This window comes from Hyperolius riggenbachi, chromosome 1 (assembly GCF_040937935.1).
Source record: "Hyperolius riggenbachi isolate aHypRig1 chromosome 1, aHypRig1.pri, whole genome shotgun sequence".
Taxonomy (NCBI): Eukaryota; Metazoa; Chordata; class Amphibia; order Anura; family Hyperoliidae; genus Hyperolius; species Hyperolius riggenbachi.
Window position 1 is genome coordinate 579,766,694 of NC_090646.1, and position 24,719 is coordinate 579,791,412.

Below are 24,719 nucleotides of genomic sequence, written 5' to 3' on the forward strand. Positions count from 1 at the left end.
TCACCCACCCACACCAATAGATCGCCCGCAGATCCGACGTCCGATCACCTCCCAAGTGCAGTGTTCACATCTGTTCTCTACCCTAAACACCCACTAATTACCCATCAATCACCCCCTGTCACTGCTACCTATCAGATTAGACCCCTATCTGCCCCTAGGGCACTCAATCACCCGCCCACACCCTCAGAATGCCCTCAGACCCCAGCCCTGATCACCTCGCCAGTGCATTGCTTGCATCTATTCCCCCCTCTAATCACACCTTGAGACACCCATCAATCACCTCCTGTCACCCCCTAGCACACCTTCCCATCAGATCAGGCCCTAATTTGCCCCGTGTGGGCTCCTGATCACTCGGCCAAACCCTCAGATCCCCCTCAGACCCCCTTCCGATCACCTCCCCAGTGCATTGATTGCATCTATTTTCCCCTCTAACCACCCCCTGAGACACCCATCAATCACCTCCTGTCACCCCCCTAGCACTCCTATCCATCAGATCAGGCCCAATACAACCTGTCATCTAAAAGGCCACCCTGCTTATGACCGGTTCCACAAAATTCGCCCCCTCATAGACCACCTGTCATCAAAATTTGCAGATGCTTATACCCCTGAACAGTCATTTTGAGACATTTGGTTTCCAGACTACTCATGGTTTTGGGCCCGTAAAATGCCAGGGCGGTATAGGAACCCCACAAGTGACCCCATTTTAGAAAAAAAGACACCCCAAGGTATTCTGTTAGGTGTATGACGAGTTCATAGAAGATTTTATTTTTTGTCAAAAGTTAGCGGAAATTGATTTTTATTGGGTTTTTTTCACAAAGTGTCATTTTTCACTAACTTGTGACAAACAATAAAATCTTCTATGAACTCGCCATACACCTAACGGAATACCTTGGGGTGTCTTCTTTCTAAAATGGGGTCACTTGTGGGGTTCCTATACTGCCCTGGCATTTTAGGGGCCCTAAACCGCAAGGAGTAGTCTAGAAAACAAATGCCTCAAAATGACCCGTGAATAGGACGTTGGGCCCCTTAGCGCACCTAGGCTGCAAAAAAGTGTCACACATGTGGTACCGCCGTACTCAGGAAAAGTAGTATAATGTGTTTTGGGGTGTATTTTTACACATACCCATGCTGGGTGGGAGAAATTTCTATGTAAATGGTCAATTGTGTGTAAAACAAATCAAACAATTGTCATTTACAGAGATATTTCTCCCACTTAGCATGGGTATGTGTAAAAATACACCCCAAAACACATTATACTACTTCTCCTGAGTACGGCTGTACCACATGTGTGGCACTTTTTTACACCCTAAGTACGCTAAGGGGCCCAAAGTCCAATGAGTACCTTTAGGATTTCACAGTTCATTTTGCGACATTTGGTTTCAAGACTACTCCTCACGGTTTAGGGCCCCTAAAATGCCAGGGCAGTATAGTAACCCCACAAATGACCCCATTCTAGAAAGAAGACACCCAAAGGTATTCCGTTAGGAGTATGGTGAGTTCATAGAAGATTTTATTTTTTGTCAAAAGTTAGCGGAAAATTGATTTTTATTGTTTTTTTCACAAAGTGTCATTTTCCACTAACTTTTGACAAAAAATAAAATCTTCTATGAACTCACCATACTCCTAACGGAATACCTTGGGGTGTCTTCTTTCTAAAATGGGGTCATTTGTGGGGTTCCTATACTGAACTGGCATTTTAGGGGCCCTAAACCGTGAGGAGTAGTCTGGAAATCAAATTTCGCAAAATTACCTGTGAAATCCTAAAGGTACTCATTGGACTTTGGGCCCTTTAGCGCAGTTAGGGTGCAAAAAAGTGCCACACATGTGGTATTGCCATACTCGGGAGAAGTAGTACAATGTGTTTTGGGGTGTATTTTTACACATACCCATGCTGGGTGGGAGAAATACCTCTGTAAATGACAATCTTTTGATTTTTTTTACACACAATTGTCCATTTACAGAGTTATTTCTCCCACCCAGCATGGGTATGTGTAAAAATACACCCCAAAACACATTGTACTACTTCTCCCGAGTATGGCAATACCACATGTGTGGCACTTTTTTGCACCCTAACTGCGCTAAAGGGCCCAAAGTCCAATGAGTACCTTTAGGATTTCACAGGTCATTTTGCGGAATTTGATTTCCAGACTACTCCTCACGGTTTAGGGCCCCTAAAATGCCAGGGCAGTATAGGAACCCCACAAATGACCCCATTTTAGAAAGAAGACACCTCAAGGTATTCCGTTAGGAGTATGGTGAGTTCATAGAAGATTTTATTTTTTGTCACAAGTTAGTGGAAAATGACACTTTGTGAAAAAAACAATAAAAATCAATTTTCCGCTAACTTTTGACAAAAAATAAAATCTTCTATGAACTCACCATACTCCTAACGGAATACCTTGGGGTGTCTTCTTTCTAAAATGGGGTCATTTGTGGGGTTCCTATACTGCCCTGGCATTTTAGGGGCCCTAAACCGTGAGGAGTAGTCTGGAAATCAAATTCCGCAAAATGACTTGTGAAATCCTAAAGGTACTCATTGGACTTTGGGCCCTTTAGCGCAGTTAGGGTGCAAAAAAGTGCCACACATGTGGTATCGCCGTACTCGGGAGAAGTAGAACAATGTGTTTTGGGGTGTATTTTTACACATACCCATGCTGGGTGGGAGAAATAACTCTGTAAATGGACAATTGTGTGTAAAAAAAATGAAAAAATTGTCATTTACAGAGATATTTCTCCCACCCAGCATGGGTATGTGTAAAAATACACCCCAAAACACATTCTACTACTTCTCTTGAGTACGGCAATACCACATGTGTGGCACTTTTTTGCAGCCTAACTGCGCTAAGGGGCCCAAAGTCCAATGAGCACCTTTAGGCTTTACAGGGGTGCTTACAAATTAGCACCCCCCAAAATGCGAGGACAGTAAACACACCCCACAAATGACCCTATTTTGGAAAGTAGACACTTCAAGGTATTCAGAGAGGGGCATGGTGAGTCCGTGGCAGATTTCATTTTTTTTGTCGCAAGTTAGAAGAAATGGATTCTTTTTTTTTTTCTTTTTTTTTGTCACAAAGTGTCATTTTCCGCTTACTTGTGACAAAAAATAATATCTTCTATGAACTCACTATGCCTCTCAGTGAATACTTTGGGATGTCTTCTTTCCAAAATGGGGTCATTTGGGGGGTATTTATACTATCCTGGAATTCTAGCCCCTCATGAAACATGACAGGGGGTCAGAAAAGTCATAGATGCTTGAAAATGGCAAAATTCACTTTTTGCACCATAGTTTGTAAACGCTATAACTTTTACCCAAACCAATAAATATACACTGAATGGTTTTTTTTTAATCAAAAACATGTTTGTCCACATTTTTCGCGCTGCATGTATACAGAAATTTTACTTTATTTGAAAATTGTCAGCACAGAAAGTTAAAAAAATCATTTTTTTGCCAAAATTCATGTCTTTTTTGATGAATATAATAAAAAGTAAAAATCGCAGGAGCAATCAAATAGCACCAAAAGAAAGCTTTATTAGTGACAAGAAAAGGAGCCAAAATTCATTTAGGTGGTAGGTTGTATGAGCGAGCAATAAACCGTGAAAGCTGCAGTGGTCTGAATGGAAAAAAAGTGGCCGGTCCTTAAGGGGTAGAAAGACTGTGGTCCTCAAGTGGTTAAAGTAAACCTGAGATGAAAGGGTGTAAAAGTTTTATACATACCTAGGGCTTCCTCCAGCTCCCTCCGCACAGATCGCTCCCACGCTGTCCTCCTCTGCCTCCTGGATGCGCTGGTAGATGCCTGCTAGCTTCAGTCGGGAGTACCGCGTGTGCGCTCCGCCATGCTCCCTACTACTGCGCAAGCGCAGAATGCTCGCAGCCGGGGGAGTGAACGCGCACAGACAGTCTGCACCTGGCCAAAAATACAGGGCATTTACCGGCGCCTCCAGGAGGCAGAGGAGGATAGTGAGGGAGGGAGCTGGAGGAAGCCCCAGGTATATATAAACTTTTACATCCTTTTGTCTCAGGTACACTTTAAAAGGAACCTAAACTGAAAATGATATAGATTTTTCCTTTTAAAATAATACCAGTTGCCTGACTCTCCTGTTGAATGTGTGTATATAATACTTGTAGCCACAGCCCCTGAACAAGCATGAAGATCAGGTGCTCTGACTGAAGTCAGACTGGATTAGCTGTATGATTGTTCAGGTGTGTGATTCAGCCACTACTGCAGCCAAAGAGATCAGCAGGACTGCCAGGCAACTGGTATTGTCTAAAAGAAACATCCATATCCCTCTCAGTGTAAGTTCCCTTTAAGCCACCTGCAAGCAAGAAAATACTCTGAATAATTTTGAACGTTTTCACCTAATTGTTGGTACTTTTGCAGTGATGGAAAGTTTATTTTAAGCAGAAGATGAAAAATTATCTTGGCAATGAAGAAGTGCTGCTTCCAAAGTCCAATAAACAGTATATTCAGTCAAAAGAGAAAAAGCAGCAGCGCACATCCCCCCCAAAAAACAGATTTATTTCTTCAATTTAAAGTCTTCAAAACAGTCGACCCGCATATAAGGTACCCACTTTTCCCTCAAAAACCAGGAAAAGGTTCCCCCCCTCAAAGAAAAAAAAAATATATCCCCTCCAGAGTAGCCAGATGTTCCTCCAGTACAAGTCAGCCCCCCTCCCCATAGCCAGATGTGCCCCAGGATCCTACAGCTGTGTCTCAAGATGCCACTAGATGGTGTCATAGATATAAGACACAGAGATTGCCACACGTGAAGAATCGCCGATCATTGCACCGCTGACATGTTGCTTACACACTCTTCTCCACAAGCCAAGGGACACAGGTAGTCTTGAGTAGAACACTCTGCACACCATGTTGCAGGGGATGGGGGCTCAGACACAGCTGGCAAGAGATCAATAGTACACAATCCTAATGCTCCTCTTCCAGTAACAAAACCTGCTCCACCATCCGTTCTGCTCCACTGACTCGAATTTTAGCCGACGTGGTAACTTTTCAGCACATTTTTTTATACTGAAAAATTAGGCTTATACGCGAGTATATACAGTAAGTCAAATAGGCATGCAATCCTAAACTTAATGGAGGAGAGGAATACAAGGTAGTACAAGGTTGACAGCCGCTTCGCACTGGACCACCCGACGCTTCGTTAGGACACTGAACTACTAACCAATTGTTCCTTAAATACTTTAGGTACATCAACAGACAAATACACCCACCTAAATGCAAAAGGTCCCACAACAATCACATGGACATTAAGCATTCGACCAGCTGCAGTGTAACAGCCAGTTGGTGAGGAAAGTGATCGGAATCCCCATTGGTAATGCCGGGGAGACCATCCAATAGGAGGCTCTGAAAACCAGCAGTTGCACAGGCGGCCAATAATAGCACAAAGAAAGCGGAAGATACCTGCCTACTAAGTAAAACGGCCTGCGTGATTGGGCCTAACACTACCAAAACAAATACTATTACTCATAGATAAATATACAGGGGGCCACATCACCTTATCTACCACCAACCATTACCGGCGACACGGTAGTGATCAGATGTCCTCCCATGGATATTAACAGAAAATATAAAAGGAATATAAATTGTATCAGTTGTATATAAAAGGGCAGAAATGTTAAAAATCATACACATATAATTAATAAAAAAGCAGAAAGACTATACAAGCAAAAACAGATGGATCATTTTTTTAAATTTAAACCCAAAAGACATGTTGCCTCAAAATAAGATATCCAGTGACTCTTCCTCTGGTGGAGACAATGAACCCGACTCCACTCGGGGTGTCCAGACTGGGCTTGATGTGGTTGCTCTTCTTGTAGTAAAAAGCTGGCTTTCACAGTGGTTTCCACCATGTGAGGCTAGAACAGACTCCTCCCACAGCGGAGTGTGTGCGTGCGTGCGTGTGGTGGTGGTGGGGGGGGGGGGGGGGGGGATAAAAAATAAGCACAATAGGGGTGAAGAGGCACACCGGTATGGATAAAACTGAGTTAAAAGCAATAATAAAATCAAAAGAAGGGGTGAGGTGGTTTAGCAGACCAGCAGCGGCACGCAGAGCTATCGATCTTACTATCAGATTGTAAGTGATTCCTGCGCTCGCTGTCACTGCTGGTTGCTATTTTGGACAGGGGGAAGCGTGGAAGGGGGGCCCCTAGGTGAGGGAGGGGAGGAGGCTTCCCCCCCTCCCCGTTGCTCTGTGCCTGCTGCCCGCCTTCCAGCATGGGGGGCTGTGACCTACGGCTGCCTACCTAACTGGGGGGGGGGTCCTAGGTGAGGGGGTTTGGGCTTCCCCGCTGATCTGTGCCCGCTGCCCCCCCTTCCAAGCTGGGGGGAACTTGCATTTTGTGGGGGTATCTGCCGCCAACCTGATTGCATTTTGTGGGGGTATCTGCCACCAACCTGATTACTTTTTTGGGGGGTATCTGTCGCCAACCTGATTGCATTTTGTGGGGGTATCTGCCGCCAACCTGATTGCATTTTGTTGGGGTATCTGCCGCCAACCTGATTGCATTATGTGGGGGTATCTGCCACCAACCTGATTGCATTTTGTAGGTGAACCCAATGCTGAAACTTCCTTGGTGGGCCCTTAGTGTCCCAGTCCGACCCTGTCTGTCCATATACAGTTGTGTTCAAAATTATTCAACCCTCAATGCTATAAAGGGTTTTAGGGAATTTAGTGTACATTTGTAATTGTGTTCAGAATGAAATCTTACAAGGACTTTTTAAAGAACCAAATGCAACTAAAATGACATCAATTGTTTTTGTAATACAGTATTAAATGTTTTTTTTTGTGATTTCTTCATTGACACAATTATTCAACCCCTTAAAGACTACCACTCTTAGGCCTCTTTTCCACGAACTGTTCAACTGTGTGCTCAGCAAGCAGTTACCAGGCAGCAGTCAGCAGTTACCAGGCAGCAACAAGCAGTTACCAAGCAGCAGTGAGCAGTTGTGAGAGTTTGAGAGGCATTTCACTGCCTGTTAACAATTCGTGGAAAACAGGCCTTAAGAACAGAGGTTAATTCAAGTGTTTTCGATCAGGTATTGAAAACACCTGTGGATGTTAATGAGCAGCAATCAAGCATAATAAGCACCAATAAGGCAGATTTAAAATGACTGTGATACTCAGCTCCGGAGGCAGACACAGGCGGGGGGTAGCAGACACAGGCGGGGGGTAGCAGACACAGGCGGGGGGTAGCTGACACTAGCGGAGGGTAGCTGACACTAGCGGGGGGTAGCTGACACAAGCGGGGGGGGGGGGGAGGCAGACACAGGCGGGGGGTAGCGGACACTAGAGAAGAGGCGGACCACACAAGGAGCCAGGGGCACACAGCGCGGCACATTGTTACATATAAAATATACTGCAACACAAATTACTATCACTGGGAGCGGACCACACAAGGAGCTGGGAACACGGGGACACCTAAGGACAAATGGAGGACACCTAAGGACACAAAGGGGGCACCTGATGACACATGGGGACACCTATGGACACAAAGGGGACACCTGAGGACACAAATGGGAAACACCTGAGGACACAAAGGGGACACCTGAGGACACATGGGAACCACACTGAGGACACATGGAGGACACCTAAGTACACAAAGGTGACACCTGAGGACACAAAGGGGGCACCTGAGGACCACACTGGGGACCACACTGGGGATACCTAAGGACACATGGGGGACACCTAAAGACACATGGGGACACTGGAGGACATTAATTGGGGGAGAAAATTTACAAGATGCTTCTGGAATATAGACGCACCAGGTTTAGTATATATATTTGTTTTCCTTGGTTTTTGCCCACTAAAAGTAGGTGCGTCTTATATTCCAGAGCGTCTTATACGGCGGAAAATACGGTACTCTAGTAATAAACCAGCACCACGGTCTACATGTTCATCATGGTGCTGTTGCAATTGGCTGAACGGCACGATATGCGTCCCGTAAGCACCTCAGTGCATGCAGCGCTGCTGTCAACAAGCCTGCAGCCATTGGAGGAGTGACGTTGTCCCATGTGCTCCTCAGTGAACGCAGCCCTGCGGTCCACAAGCCTACAGCCATGGGAGGGGTAAAATCATCCTTTGTGCTCCTTAATGCATGCAGCCCTGCGGTCAACAAGCCTGCAGCTCCAGTAGGGTGATATCATTCCGTGTGCCCCTAAGTGCACGCATCCCTACGTACAACAAGCCTGCAGCCCTGGGAGGGTGACATCATACCGTGTGCCCCTCAGTGCATGCAGCTCTGCGGTCAACAAGCCTGCAGCCCTGGGAGGGTGACATCATACCGTGTGCCCCTCAGTTCAGGCAGGCCTGTGGTCAACAAGCCTGCAGCTCCAGTAGGGTGATATCATTCCGTGTGCCCCTAAGTGCACGCATCCCTACGTACAACAAGCCTGCAGTCCTGGGAGGGTGACATCATACCGTGTGCCCCTCAGTGCATGCAGCTCTGCGGTCAACAAGCCTGCAGCCCTGGGAGGGTGACATCATACCGTGTGCCCCTCAGTTCATGCAGGCCTGTGGTCAACAAGCCTGCAGCTCCAGTAGGGTGATATCATTCCGTGTGCCCCTAAGTGCACGCATCCCTACGTACAACAAGCCTGCAGTCCTGGGAGGGTGACATCATACCGTGTGCCCCTCAGTGCATGCAGCTCTGCGGTCTACAAGCCTGCAGCCCTGGGAGGATGACATCATACCATGTGCCCCTCAGTGAAAGCAGCCCTGCGGTCAACAAGTCTGAAGCTGTGGGAGGGGTGACGTAGATCACAAATTGTGGCAACCTGCAGAGCTGAACTAAAATGATTTAAATATACCCCTAAGTAAGGCCTCCTCCTCCCCTAAAGCCATGCCAATCCTCTCCAAAAAAGTACAAAGGATAAAAATCGCAAACCAAACAAAAATTCTGCAGGCTGACAATAGTGATTCGGGAAAACATTAATTACTCTAGTAATAATCCAGCACCACGGTCTACATGTTCATCATGGTGCTGTTGCAATTGGCTGAACGGCATGATACGCGTCCCGTAAGCACCTCAGTGCATGCAGCCCTGCTGTCAACAAGCCTGCAGCCATTGGAGGAGTGACGTTGTCCCATGTGCTCCTCAGTGAACGCAGCCCTGGGCTTCACAAGCCTACAGCCATGGGAGGGGTAAAGTCATCCTTTGTGCTCCTTAGTGAATGCAGCACTACTGTCAACAAGCCTGCATCCCTGGGAGGGTAAAATCATACTGTGTGCTCCTCAGTTTTTCCAGCCTTGTGGTCAACAAGCCGGCAGTCCTGGGAGGGTGAAATCATAAAGTGTGCCACTCAGTGAACGCAGCCCTGCAGTCAACAACCCTTCAGCACTGGGAGGAGGTTATCATACCGTGTGCCCCTCAGTTCATGCAGGCCTGTGGTAAACAAGCCTGCAGACCTAGGAGGATGACATCATACCATGTGCCCCTCAGTGAAAGCAGCCCTGCGGTCAACAAGTCTGCAGCTCTGGGAGGGGTGACGTAGATCACAAATTGTGGCAACCTGCAGAGCTGAACTCATGGGTATATTTAAAATGATTTAAATATACCCCTAAGTATGGCCTCCTCCTCCCCTACAGCCATGCCAATCCTCTTCAAAAAAGTACAAAGGATAAAAATGGCAAACCAAACAAAAATTCTGCAGGCTGACAATTGTGATTAGGGAAAACATGAATTACTCTAGTAATAAACCACCACCACGGTCTACATGTTCATCATGGTGCTGTTGCAATTGGCTGAACGGCATGATACGCGTCCCGTATGCACCTCAGTCCATGCAGCCCTGCTGTCAACAAGCCTGCAGCCATTGGAGGAGTGACGTTGTCCCATGTGCTCCTCAATGAACGCAGCCCTGCGGTCCACAAGCCTACAGCCATGGGAGGGGTAAAGTCATCCTTTGTGCTCCTTAATGCATGCAGCCCTGGGGTCAACAAGCCTGATATCATACCGTGTGCCCCTAAGTGCACGCATCCCTACGTACAACAAGCCTGCAGCCTTGGGAGGGTGACATCATACCGTGTGCCCCTCAGCAGACGCAGCCCTGCGGTCAACAAGCCTGCAGCCCTGGGAGGGTGACATCATACCGTGTTCCCATCATATCATGCAGGCCTGCGGTCAACAAGCCTGCCGACCTGGGAGGATGACATCATACCATGTGCTCCTCAGTGCACGCAGCCCTGCGGTCAACGTGCCTGCAGCCCTGGGAGGTGTAACGGCATCCTTTGTGACCCTCAGTGCATGCAGCTCTGTGGTTAACATCATACCGTGTGCCCCTTAGTGAATGCAGCACTACTGTCAACAAGCCTGCAGCCCTGGGAGGGTGAAATCATACTGTGTGCTCCTCAGTTCTTCCAGCTTTTGGTCAACAAGCCGGCAGTCCTGGGAGGGTGAAATCATAAAGTATGCACCTCAGTGAACGCAGCCCTGCAGTCAACAACCCTTCAGCACTGGGAAGATGTTATCATACCGTGTGCCCCTCAGTTCATGCAGGCCTGTGGTCAACAAGCCTGCAGCCCTGGGAGGGTGACATCATACCGTGTGCCCCTCAGTTCAGGCAGGCCTGTGGTCAACAAGCCTGCAGCTCCAGTAGGGTGATATCATTCCGTGTGCCCCTAAGTGCACGCATCCCTACGTACAACAAGCCTGCAGTCCTGGGAGGGTGACATCATACCGTGTGCCCCTCAGTGCATGCAGCTCTGCGGTCAACAAGCCTGCAGCCCTGGGAGGGTGACATCATACCGTGTGCCCCTCAGTTCATGCAGGCCTGTGGTCAACAAGCCTGCAGCTCCAGTAGGGTGATATCATTCCGTGTGCCCCTAAGTGCACGCATCCCTACGTACAACAAGCCTGCAGTCCTGGGAGGGTGACATCATACCGTGTGCCCCTCAGTGCATGCAGCTCTGCGGTCTACAAGCCTGCAGCCCTGGGAGGATGACATCATACCATGTGCCCCTCAGTGAAAGCAGCCCTGCGGTCAACAAGTCTGAAGCTGTGGGAGGGGTGACGTAGATCACAAATTGTGGCAACCTGCAGAGCTGAACTAAAATGATTTAAATATACCCCTAAGTAAGGCCTCCTCCTCCCCTAAAGCCATGCCAATCCTCTCCAAAAAAGTACAAAGGATAAAAATCGCAAACCAAACAAAAATTCTGCAGGCTGACAATAGTGATTCGGGAAAACATTAATTACTCTAGTAATAATCCAGCACCACGGTCTACATGTTCATCATGGTGCTGTTGCAATTGGCTGAACGGCATGATACGCGTCCCGTAAGCACCTCAGTGCATGCAGCCCTGCTGTCAACAAGCCTGCAGCCATTGGAGGAGTGACGTTGTCCCATGTGCTCCTCAGTGAACGCAGCCCTGGGCTTCACAAGCCTACAGCCATGGGAGGGGTAAAGTCATCCTTTGTGCTCCTTAGTGAATGCAGCACTACTGTCAACAAGCCTGCATCCCTGGGAGGGTAAAATCATACTGTGTGCTCCTCAGTTTTTCCAGCCTTGTGGTCAACAAGCCGGCAGTCCTGGGAGGGTGAAATCATAAAGTGTGCCACTCAGTGAACGCAGCCCTGCAGTCAACAACCCTTCAGCACTGGGAGGAGGTTATCATACCGTGTGCCCCTCAGTTCATGCAGGCCTGTGGTAAACAAGCCTGCAGACCTAGGAGGATGACATCATACCATGTGCCCCTCAGTGAAAGCAGCCCTGCGGTCAACAAGTCTGCAGCTCTGGGAGGGGTGACGTAGATCACAAATTGTGGCAACCTGCAGAGCTGAACTCATGGGTATATTTAAAATGATTTAAATATACCCCTAAGTATGGCCTCCTCCTTCCCTACAGCCATGCCAATCCTCTTCAAAAAAGTACAAAGGATAAAAATGGCAAACCAAACAAAAATTCTGCAGGCTGACAATTGTGATTAGGGAAAACATGAATTACTCTAGTAATAAACCACCACCACGGTCTACATGTTCATCATGGTGCTGTTGCAATTGGCTGAACGGCATGATACGCGTCCCGTATGCACCTCAGTCCATGCAGCCCTGCTGTCAACAAGCCTGCAGCCATTGGAGGAGTGACGTTGTCCCATGTGCTCCTCAATGAACGCAGCCCTGCGGTCCACAAGCCTACAGCCATGGGAGGGGTAAAGTCATCCTTTGTGCTCCTTAATGCATGCAGCCCTGGGGTCAACAAGCCTGATATCATACCGTGTGCCCCTAAGTGCACGCATCCCTACGTACAACAAGCCTGCAGCCTTGGGAGGGTGACATCATACCGTGTGCCCCTCAGCAGACGCAGCCCTGCGGTCAACAAGCCTGCAGCCCTGGGAGGGTGACATCATACCGTGTTCCCATCATATCATGCAGGCCTGCGGTCAACAAGCCTGCCGACCTGGGAGGATGACATCATACCATGTGCTCCTCAGTGCACGCAGCCCTGCGGTCAACGTGCCTGCAGCCCTGGGAGGTGTAACGGCATCCTTTGTGACCCTCAGTGCATGCAGCTCTGTGGTTAACATCATACCGTGTGCCCCTTAGTGAATGCAGCACTACTGTCAACAAGCCTGCAGCCCTGGGAGGGTGAAATCATACTGTGTGCTCCTCAGTTCTTCCAGCTTTTGGTCAACAAGCCGGCAGTCCTGGGAGGGTGAAATCATAAAGTATGCACCTCAGTGAACGCAGCCCTGCAGTCAACAACCCTTCAGCACTGGGAGGATGTTATCATACCGTGTGCCCCTCAGTTCATGCAGGCCTGTGGTCAACAAGCCTGCAGACATGGGAGGATGACATCATACCATGTGCCCCTCAGTGAAAGCAGCCCTGCGGTCAACAAGTCTGCAGCTCTGGGAGGGGTGACGTAGATCACAAATTGTGGCAACCTGCAGAGCTGAACTCAGGGGTATATTTAAAATGATTTAAATATACCCCTAATTAGGGCCTCCTCCTCCCCTACAGCCATGCCAATCCTCTCCAAAAAAGTACAAAGGATAAAAATCGCAAACCAAACAAAAATTCTGCAGGCTGACAATTGTGATTAGGGAAAACATGAATTACTCTAGTAATAAACCAGCACCACGGTCTACATGTTCATCATGGTGCTGTTGCAATTGGCTGAACGGCATGATACACGCCCTGTAAGCACCTCAGTGCATGCAGCCCTGCTGTCAACAAGCCTGCAGCCATTGGAGGAGTGACGTTGTCCCATGTGCTCCTCAGTGAATGCAGCCCTGCTGTTCACAAGCCTACAGCCATGGGAGGGGTAAAGTCATCTTTTGTGCTCCTTAATGCATGAAGCACTACTGTCAACAAGCCTGCAGCTCTGGGAGGGTGATATCATACCATGTGTCCCTAAGTGCATGCACGCATCCCTGCGTTCAACAAGCCTGCAGCCCTTGGAAGGTGACATCATACCGTGTGCCTCTCAGTGCATGCAACCCTGCGGTCAAAAAGCCTGCAGCCCTGGGAGGAGTAACATCATTTTTTGTGCCTATCAGTGCATGCAGAAATGCGGTCAACATCATACCGTGTGCCCCTCAGTGGACGCAGCTCTGCGGTCAACAAGCCTGCAGCCCTGGGAGGGTGACATCATACCGTGTTCCCATCATATCATGCAGGCCTGCGGTCAACAAACCTGCCGACCTGGGAGGATGACATCATACCATGTGCTCCTCAGTGCACGCAGCCCTGCGGTCAATGTGCCTGCAGCCCTGGGAGGTGTAACGGCATCCTTTGTGACCCTCAGTGCATGCAGCTCTGTGGTTAACATCATACCGTGTGCCCCTTAGTGAATGCAGCACTACTGTCAACAAGCCTGCAGCCCTGGGAGGGTGAATTCATACCATGTGCTCCTCAGTTCTTCCAGCCTTGTGGTCAACAAGCCGCAGTCCTGGGAGGGTGAAATCATAAAGTGTGCCCCTCAGTGAACGCAGCCCTGCAGTCAACAACCCTTCAGCACTGGAAGGATGTTATCATACCGTGTGTCCCTCAGTAGATGCAGCCCTGCGGTCAACAAGCCTGCAGCCCTGGGAGGGTGACATCATACCGTGTTCCCATCATATCATGCAGGCCTGCGGTCAACAAGCCTGCCGACCTGGGAGGATGACATCATACCATGTGCTCCTCAGTGCACGCAGCCCTGCAGTCAACAACCCTTCAGCACTGGGAGGATGTTATCATACCTTGTGCCTTTCAATTCATGCAGGCCTGTGGTCAACAAGCCTGCAGACATGGGAGGATGACATCATACCATGTGCCCCTCAGTGAAAGCAGCGCTGCGGTCAACAAGTCTGCAGCTCTGGGAGGGGTGACGTAGATCACAAATTGTGGCAACCTGCAGAGCTGAACTCAGGGGTATATTTAAAATGATTTAAATATACCCCTAAGTATGGCCTCCTCCTCCCCTACAGCCATGCCAATCCTCTCCAAAAAAGTACAAAGGATAAAAATCGCAAACCAAACAAAAATTCTGCAGGCTGACAATTGTGATTAGGGAAAACATGAATTACTCTAGTAATAAACCAGCACCACGGTCTACATGTTCATCATGGTGCTGTTGCAATTGGCTGAACGGCATGATATGCGTCCCGTAAGCACCTCAGTGCATGCAGCCCTGCTGTCAACAAGCCTGCAGCAATTGGAGGAGTGACGTTGTCCCATGTGCTCCTCAGTGCACGCATCCCTGCAGTCCACAAGCCTACAGCCATGGGAGGGGTAGTCATCCTTTGTGCCCCTTAATGCATGCAGCCCTGTGGTCAACAAGCCTGCAGCTCCAGTAGGGTGATATCATACCGTGTGCCCCTAAGTGCACGCATCCCTACGTACAACAAGCCTGCAGCCCTGGGAGGGTGACATCATACCGTGTGCCCCTCAGTGCATGCAGCTCTGCGGTAAACAAGCCTGCAGCCCTTGGAAGGTGACATCATACCGTTTGCCTCTCAGTGCATGCAGCCCTGCGGTCAAAAAGCCTGCAGCCCTGGGAGGAGTAACATCATTTTTTGTGCCTCTCAGTGCATGCAGAAATGCGGTCAACATCATACCGTGTGCCCCTCAGTGGACGCAGCCCTGCGGTCAACAAGCCTGCAGCCCTGGGAGGGTGACATCATACCGTGTGCCCCTCAGTTCATGCAGGCCTGTGGTCAACAAGCCTGCAGACATGGGAGGATGACATCATACCATGTGCCCCTCAGTGAAAGCAGCGCTGCGGTCAACAAGTCTGCAGCTCTGGGAGGGGTGACGTAGATCACAAATTGTGGCAACCTGCAGAGCTGAACTCAGGGGTATCTCCTCCTCCCCTACAGCCATGCCAATCCTCTTCAAAAAAGTACAAAGGATAAAAATCGCAAACCAAACAAAAATTCTGCAGGCTGACAATTGTGATTAGGAAAAACATGAATTACTCTAGTAATAAACCAGCACCACGGTCTACATGTTCATCATGGTGCTGTTGCAATTGGCTGAACGGCTTGATACGCGTCCCGTAAGCACCTCAGTGAAGCCTGCAGCCATTGGAGGAGTGACGTTGTCCCATGTGCTCCTCCGTGAACGCAGCCCTGCGCTCCACAAGCCTACAGCCATGGGAGGGGTAACGTTATCCCGTGTGCTCCTTAGAGCATGCAGCCCTGCGTTCAACAAGCCTGCAGCTCTGGGAGGGTGATATCATACCATGTGCCCCTAAGTGCACGCATCCCTGCGTTCAACAAGACTGCAGCCCTTGGAAGGTGACATCATACCGTGTGCCTCTCAGTGCATGCAGCCGTGCGGTCAAAAAGCCTGCAGCCCTGTGAGGAGTAACATCATTTTTTGTGCCTCTCAGTGCATGCAGAAATGCGGTCAACATCATACCGTGTGCCCCTCAGTGGACGCAGCCCTGCGGTCAACAAGCCTGCAGCCCTGGGAGGGTGACATCATACCGTGTTCCCATCATATCATGCAGGCCTGCGGTCAACAAGCCTGCCGACCTGGGAGGATGACATCATACCATGTGCTCCTCAGTGCATGCAGCCCTGCGGTCAACGTGCCTGCAGCCCTGGGAGGAGTAAAGTCATCCTTTGTGCTCCTTAATGCATGCAGCCCTGCGGTCAACAAGCCTGCAGCTCCAGTAGGGTGATATCATACCGTGTGCCCCTAAGTGCACGCATCCCTACGTACAACAAGCCTGCAGCCCTGGGAGGGTGACATCATACCGTGTGCCCGTCAGTGCATGCAGCTCTGCGGTCAACAAGCCTGCAGCCCTGGGAGGGTGACATCATACCGTGTGCCCCTCAGTTCATGCAGGCCTGTGGTCAACAAGCCTGCAGACCTGGGAGGATGACATCATACCATGTGCCCCTCAGTGAAAGCAGCCCTGCGGTCAACAAGTCTGCAGCTTTGGGAGGGGTGACGTAGATCACAAATTGTGGCAACCTGCAGTCCTGAACTCAGGGGTAGATTTAAAATGATTGAAATATACCCCTAAGTATGGCCTTCTCCTCCCCTACAGCCATGCCAATCCTCTCCAAAAAAGTACAAAAGATAAAAATCGCAAACCAAACAAAAATTCTGCAGGCTGACAATTGTCATTAGGAAAACTTGAATTACTCTAGCAATCAACCAGCACCACGGTCTACATGTTCATCATGGTGCTATTGCAATTGGCTGAACGGCATGATACGCGTCCCGTAAGCACCTCAGTAAAGCCTGCACCATTCACTCCACCATTGGAGGAGTGACGTTGTCCCATGTGCTCCTCCGTGAACGCAGCCGTGCGCTCCACAAGCCTACAGCCATGGGAGGGGTAACGTTATCCCGTGTGCTCCTTAGAACATGCAGCCCTGCGTTCAACAAGCCTGCAGCTCTGGGAGTGTGATATCATACCATGTGCCCCTAAGTGCACGCATCCCTGCGTTCAACAAGCCTGCAGCCCTTGAAAGGTGACATCATACCGTGTGCCTCTCAGTGCATGCAGCCGTGCGGTCAAAAAGCCTGCAGCCCTGTGAGGAGTAACATCATTTTTTGTGCCTCTCAGTGCATGCAGAAATGCGGTCAACATCATACCGTGTGCCCCTCAGTGGACGCAGCCCTGCGGTCAACAAGCCTGCAGCCCTGGGAGGGTGACATCATACCGTGTTCCCATCATATCATGCAGGCCTGCGGTCAACAAGCCTACCGACCTGGGAGGATGACATCATACCATGTGCTCCTCAGTGCATGCAGCCCTGCGGTCAACGTGCCTGCAGCCCTGGGAGGTGTAGCGGCATCCTTTGTGACCCTGAGTGCATGCAGCTCTGTGGTTAACATCATACCGTGTGCCCCTTAGTGAATGCAGCACTACTGTCAACAAGCCTTCAGCACTGGGAGGATGTTGTCATAAAAAAATCGCAAACCAAACAAAAATTCTGCAGGCTGACAAATGTGATTAGGGAAAACATGAATTACTCTAGTAATAAACCAGCACCACAAGCTACATGTTCATCATGGTGCTGTTGCAATTGGCTGAACGGCATGATATGCGTCCCGTAAGCACCTCAGTGCATGCAGCCCTGCTGTCAACAAGCCTGCAGCAATTGGAGGAGTGACGTTGTCCCATGTGCTCCTCAGTGAACGCAGCCCTGCGGTCCACAAGCCCACAGCCATGGGAGGGGTAAAGTCATCCTTTGTGCTCCTTAATGCATGCAGCCCTGCGGTCAACAAGCCTGCAGCTCCAGTAGGGTGATATCATACCGTGTGCCCCTAAGTGCACGCATCCCTACGTACAACAAGCCTGCAGCCCTGGGAGGGTGACATCATACCGTGTGCCCCTCAGTTCATGCAGGCCTGTGGTCAACAAGCCTGCAGCCCTGGGAGGATGACATCATACCGTGTGCTTCTCAGTTCTTCCAGCCTTGTGGTCAACAAGCCGGCAGTCCTGGGAGGGTGAAATCATAAAGTGTGCCCCTCAGTGAACGCAGCCCTGCAGTCAACAACCCTTCAGCACTGGGAGGATGTTATCATACCGTGTGCCCCTCAGTTCATGCAGCCCTGTGGTCAAGAAGCCTGCAGAAATGGGAGGATGACATCATACCATGTGCCCCTCAGTTCATGCAGGCCTGTGGTCAACAAGCCTGCAGACCTGGGAGGATGACATCATACCGTGTGCCCCTCAGTGGACGCAGCCCTGCGGTAAACAAGCCTGCAGTCCTGGGAGGGTGACATCATACCGTGTTCCCATCATATCATGCAGGCCTGCGGTCAACAAGCCTGCCGACCTGGGAGGATGACATCATACCATGTGCTCCTCAGAGCACGTGCCTGCAGCCCTGGGAGGTGTAACGGCATCCTTTGTGACCCTCAGTGCATGCAGCTCTGTGGTTAACATCATACAGTGTGCCCCTTAGTGAATGCAGCACTACTGTCAACAAGCCTGCAGCCCTGGGAGGGTGAAATCATACCGTAAGCTCCTCAGTTCTTCCAGCCTTGTGGTCAACAAGCCGGCAGTCCTGGGAGGGTGAAATCATAAAGTGTGCCCCTCAGTGAACGCAGCCCTGCAGTCAACAACCCTTCAGCACTGGGAGGATGTTATCATACCGTGTGCCCCTCAGTTCATGCAGGCCTGTGGTCAACAAGCCTGCAGACATGGGAGGATGACATCATACCATGTGCCCCTCAGTGAAAGCAGCGCTGCGGTCAACAAGTCTGCAGCTCTGGGAGGGGTGACGTAGATCACAAATTGTGGCAACCTGCAGAGCTGAACTCAGGGGTATCTCCTCCTCCCCTACAGCCATGCCAATCCTCTCCAAAAAAAGTACATAGGATAAAAATCGCAAACCAAACAAAAATTCTGCATCCTGACAATTGTGATTAGGAAAAACATGAATTACTCTAGTAATAAACCAGCACCACGGTCACATGTTCATCATGGTGCTGTTGCAATTGGATGAACGGCTTGATACGCGTCCCGTAAGCACCTCAGTGAAGCCTGCAGCCATTGGAGGAGTGACGTTGTCCCATGTGCTCTTCCGTGAACGCAGCCCTGCGGTCCACAAGCCTACAGCCATGGGAGGGGTAACGTTATCCCGTGTGTTCCTTAGAGCATGCAGCCCTGCGTTCAACAAGCCTGCAGCTCTGGGAGTGTGATATCATACCATGTGCCCCTAAGTGCACGCATCCCTGTGTTCAACAAGACTGCAGTCCTTGGAAGGTGACATCATACCGTGTGCCTCTCAGTGCATGCAGCCCTGCGGTCAAAAAGCCTGCAGCCCTGTGAGGAGTAACATCATTTTTCGTTCCTCTCAGTGCAAGCATAAATGCGGTCAACATCATACCGTGTGCCCCTCAGTGGACGCAGCCCTGCGGTCAACAAGCCTGCAGCCCTGGGAGGGTGACATCATAGCGTGTTCCGGTCAACAAGCCTGCCGACCTGGGAGGATGATATCATACCATGTGCTTTTCAATGCATGCAGCCCTGCGGTCAACGTGCCTGCAGCCCTGGGAGGTGTAACGGCATCCTTTGTGACCCTCAGTGCATGCAGCTCTGTGGTTAACATCATACCGTGTGCCCCGTAGTGAATGCAGCACTACTGTCAACAAGCCTTCAGCACTGGGAGGATGTTATCATAAAAAAATCGCAAACCAAACAAAAATTCTGCAGGCTGACAATTGTGATTAGGGAAAACATGAATTACTCTAGTAATAATCCAGCACCACGGTCTACATGTTCATCATGGTGCTGTTGCAATTGGCTGAACGGCATGATATGCGTCCCGTAAGCACCTCAGTGCATGCAGCCCTGCTGTCAACAAGCCTGCAGCAATTGGAGAAGTGACGTTGTCCCATGTGCTCCTCAGTGAACGCAGCCCTGCGGTCCACAAGCCTACAGCCATGGGAGGGGTAACGTTATCCCGTGTGCTCCTTAATGCATGCAGCCCTGCGGTCAACAAGCCTGCAGCTCCAGTAGGGTGATATCATACCGTGTGCCCCTAAGTGCACGCATCCCTACGTACAACAATCCTGCAGCCCTGGGAGGGTGACAATATACCGTGTGCCCCTCAGTTCATGCAGGCCTGTGGTCAACAAGCCTGCAGACATGGAAGGTGACATCATACCGTGTGCCTCTCAGTGCATGCAGCCCTGCGGTCAAAAAGCCTGCAGCCCTGGGAGGAGTAACATCATTTTTTGTGCCTCTCAGTGCATGCAGAAATGTGGTCAACATCATACCGTGTGCCCCTGAGTGGACGCAGCCCTGCGGTCAACAAGCCTGCAGCCCTGGGAGGGTGACATCATACCGTGTTCCGGTCAACAAGCCTGCCGACCTGGGAGGATGACATCATACCATGTGCTCCTCAGTGCACGCAGCCCTGCGGTCAACGTGCCTGCAGCCCTGGGAGGTGTAACGGCATCCTTTGTGACCCTCAGTGCATGCAGCTCTGTGGTTAACATCATATTGTGTGCCCCTTAGTGAATGCAGCACTTCTGTCAACAAGCCTGCAGCCCTGGGAGGGTGAAGTCATACCGTGTGCTTCTCAGTTCTTCCAGCCTTGTGGTCAACAAGCCAGCAGTCCTGGGAGGGTGAAATCATAAAGTGTGCCCCTCACTGAACGCAGCCCTGCAGTCAACAACCCTTCAGCACTGGGAGGATGTTATCATACCGTGTGCCCCTAAGTTCATGCAGCCCTGTGGTCAAGAAACCTGCAGAAATGGGAGGATGACATCATACCATGTGCCCCTCAGTTCATGCAGGCCTGTGGTCAACAAGCCTGCAGACCTGGGAGGATGACATCATACCATGTGCCCCTCAGTGAAAGCAGCCCTGCGGTCAACAAGTCTGCAGCTCTGGGAGGGGTGACGTAGATCCCAAATTGTGTCAACCTGCAGAGCTGAACTCAGGGGTATATTTAAAATGATTTAAATATACCCCTAAGTATGGTCTCCTCCTCCCCTACAGCCATGCCAATCCTCTCCAAAAAAGTACAAAGGATAAAAATCGCAAACCAAACAAAAATTCTGCAGGCTGACAATTGTGATTAGGAAAAAAAAAATTACTCTAGTAATAAACCAGCACCACGGTCTACATGTTCATTATGGTGCTGTTGCAATTGGCTGAACGGCATGATACGCGTCCCGTAAGCACCTCAGTGAAGCCTCCAGCCATTGGAGGAGTGACGTTGTCCCATGTGCTCCTCCGTGAACGCAGCCCTGGGGTCCACAAGCCTACTGCCATGGGAGGGGTAACGTTATCCGTGTGCTCCTTAGAGCATGCAGCCCTGCGTTCAACAAGCCTGCAGCTCTGGGAGGGTGATATCATACCATGTGCCCCTAAGTGCACGCATCCCTGCATTCAACAAGCCTGCAGCCCTTGGAAGGTGACATCATACCGTGTGCCTCACAGTGCATGCAGCCCTGCGGTCAAAAATCCTGCAGCCCTGTGAGGAGTAACATAATTTTTTGTGCCTCTCAGTGCATGCAGAAATGCGGTCAACATCATACCGTGTGCCCCTCAGTGGACGCAGCCCTGCGGTCTACAAGCCTGCAGCCCTGGGAGGGTGACATCATACCGTGTTCCCATCATATCATGCAGGCCTGCGGTCAACAAGTCTGCCAACCTGGGGGGATGACATCATACCATGTGCTCCTCAGTGCCTGCAGCCCTGGGAGGTGTAGCGGCATCCTTTGTGACCCTCAGTGCATGCAGCTCTGTGGTTAACATCATACCGTGTGCCCCTTAGTGAATGCAGCACTACTGTCAACAAGCCTTCAGCACTGGGAGGATGTTATCATAAAAAAATTGCAAACCAAACAAAAATTTTGCAGGCTGACAATTGTGATTAGGGAAAACATGAATTACTCTAGTAATAAACCAGCACCACGGTCTACATGTTCATCAAGGTGCTGTTGCAATTGGCTGAACGGCATGATACGCGTCCCGTAAGCACCTCAGTGCATGCAGCCCTGCTGTCAACAAGCCTGCAGCCATTGGAGGAGTGACATTGTCCCATGTGCTCCTCAGTGAACGCAGCCCTGCGGTCCACAAGCCTACAGCCATGGGAGGGGTAAAGTCATCCTTTGTGCTCCTTAATGCATGCAGCCCTGCGGTCAACAAGCCTGCAGCTCCAGTAGGGTGATATCATACCGTGTGCCCCTAAGTGCACGCATCCTTACGTACAACATGCCTGCAGCCCTGGGAGAGTGACATCATACTGTGTGCCCCTTAGTGCATGCAGGCCTGTGGTCAACAAGCCTGCAGACATGGGAGGATGACATCATACCATGTGCCCCTTAGTGAAAGCAGCGCTGCGGTCAACAAGTCTGCAGCTCTGGGAGGGAGGATGTAGATCACAAATTGTGGCAACCTGCAGAGCTGAACTCAGGGGTATTGTCATGATATGACATGAGGATTGTCCATAAACAGTGAGCAGACATGGAATCCAATGACGAACACTTTATTCTGATCCATACATCAGAGAACTTCCATCAATATAGGAGCATACAGCTTTCACCTAGCTGTCCCACACCATAATGACTCCCTCTCTCTCTCTACAAGACAGTATAACAAGCTTAGCAAACAGACATCAAATGTTAGCAGATGATAAGAGCAAGGCCAGTCTGCTAACAGACAATAGAACAATGGCACATGCCCCACCTGACTCCAGTAACTTACAATCAATGCAGAGACATAGCCTAATCACAGCAAACAAACAATGCAGGAATAAAATACAATTAGTAAAAATACAGTCATATTACATATCATACATCACATTCCTCCCCCATATGTTCCTGGACCCCCAGGTGAGCCCATTAGTTGGGTGAGACTGAGGTACAGGTATGTGGCAATTCTGTCCACCTGCTCCTTCTCAGTCTAGGTGGGAGTTCATAATTAATTGTCCGTGTCTTCATATGTGCCGGCTGCACTTTTACTCGCTGTCCACATATGATTTGTCCATTCAATTCAACTACAGCCCTCGCTGCATCGTCCGGACTCTAAAACTCAACAAAGCCAAATCCAGGTGGACTCCTGGAGATCCAGATATTGCGCACAGGTCCATAGCAGCCAAACACTTGCCTCAACTCCCACTTGTTGCTTTGGCTTCCCAAGTGTCCAATGTACACCTTGGAATTTGTCCTGCAAGCTCCATGGGAGTGGGCACAGTCAGATGAGTCACTGGTCAAGATATTATTGGACACACGAACAAAATTAACCCCTCTGGCATGTTCTCTTTCCGCTATTGTTCTTAAGAGTGGGGAAACATCTGTGGAGTTAGTTGCCACATTCCTGCCAACAGCAGGCTAAGGACTCCGAGCAGTTCCATTGTCTCTGATGACATGCGGGCATGCTGCTACCAGGTGCTCAGTCGACCCACAGCCAAAGCATGACTTCCTCACCTGGTTGCTTCTATCAGCTGAAGTGGCAGAACTCCTCTCTGGAGTGGTGGGCCTGGGCTCTACACAGGATGGTGTCCTGGATGCTTCACAGACACACCGATCCTCTGGTAGATGACACACCTGGGACCGGTTCTCCACAAACTGATCGGCCAGCTTTGCAGCCTCCCTCATTGTTAGAGGCTTGCGATCCAGCACCTCCATTTTCACCTTTGGAGGACAGCAGCTCAGGAATTGTTCTCTCAAACAAAGTTCTTTTAAGTCCTCCAAAGTCCTGACACCACTGCCCTGAATCCACTGATTAAACATGTGTGTCAGCTTCACTCCAAATTCAGCAAAAGAGTCTTTTGAGGTCTTAAACAAGGATCGGAAAGACTGTCTGTATGCCTCTGGAGTTTTGGCATACCGAGCCAGCAATGCCCGTTTCACTTCCACAAAGTTAATTCTTTGCTCCAGAGGCAGCAATTTAAAAGTGTCACTGGCACGCCCAGTCAGCTTTCCTAACAGGATGCGATGCCACTCACTGGTTGGAATACAGTGTGTCTCACAAATGAGTTCAAAATTTTCCAAGTAGGCATCAATTTCCTCTTTACTTTCATCAAACATGGGGAATAAGGAATACAGTCTGACAGTGTCCATACGTGGCTGTAATATTCCCCCCTGAGATCTGTTCACATTCTGTGCCATCATCTCACTCAGCACTCTGAGCAATGTGTGAAGCATGTCCTCACCTCTGGCAACACCTTCCTGGGTCTGTTCCTGAGACTGTTCCTCCAAGCCTTCATCGGTCTGCACATCTCCACCTTCACTTGGTGCCTCACCATAACTGGCAGCTTGTATCCTCTCCATCAAAAGTTCCACAGGCTGAGGTTTCTTCAGCCCATCAGAATGTAAGCCCGTCTTACGGCATAATTTCCGAAGGGTAGTGATTTTCAGCTCCTGCAGCATCTCCTCCATGCTTCTGGTCTTCCAAAGTCTGCTCTGTCCCAGCACTGCTCACCAATATGTCATGATATGACATGAGGATTGTCCATAAACAGTGAGCAGACATGGAATCCAATGACGAACACTTTATTCTGATCCATACATCAGAGAACTTCCATCAATATAGGAGCATACAGCTTTCACCTAGCTTTCCCACACCATAATGACTCCCTCTCTCTCTCTACAAGACAGTATAACAAGCTTAGCAAACCGACATCAAATGTTAGCAGATGATAAGAGCAAGGCCAGTCTGCTAACAGACAATAGAACAATGGCACATCCCCCACCTGACTCCAATAACTTACAATCAATGCAGAGACATAGCCTAATCACAGCAAACAAACAATGCAGGAATAAAATACAATTAGTAAAAATACAGTCATATTAC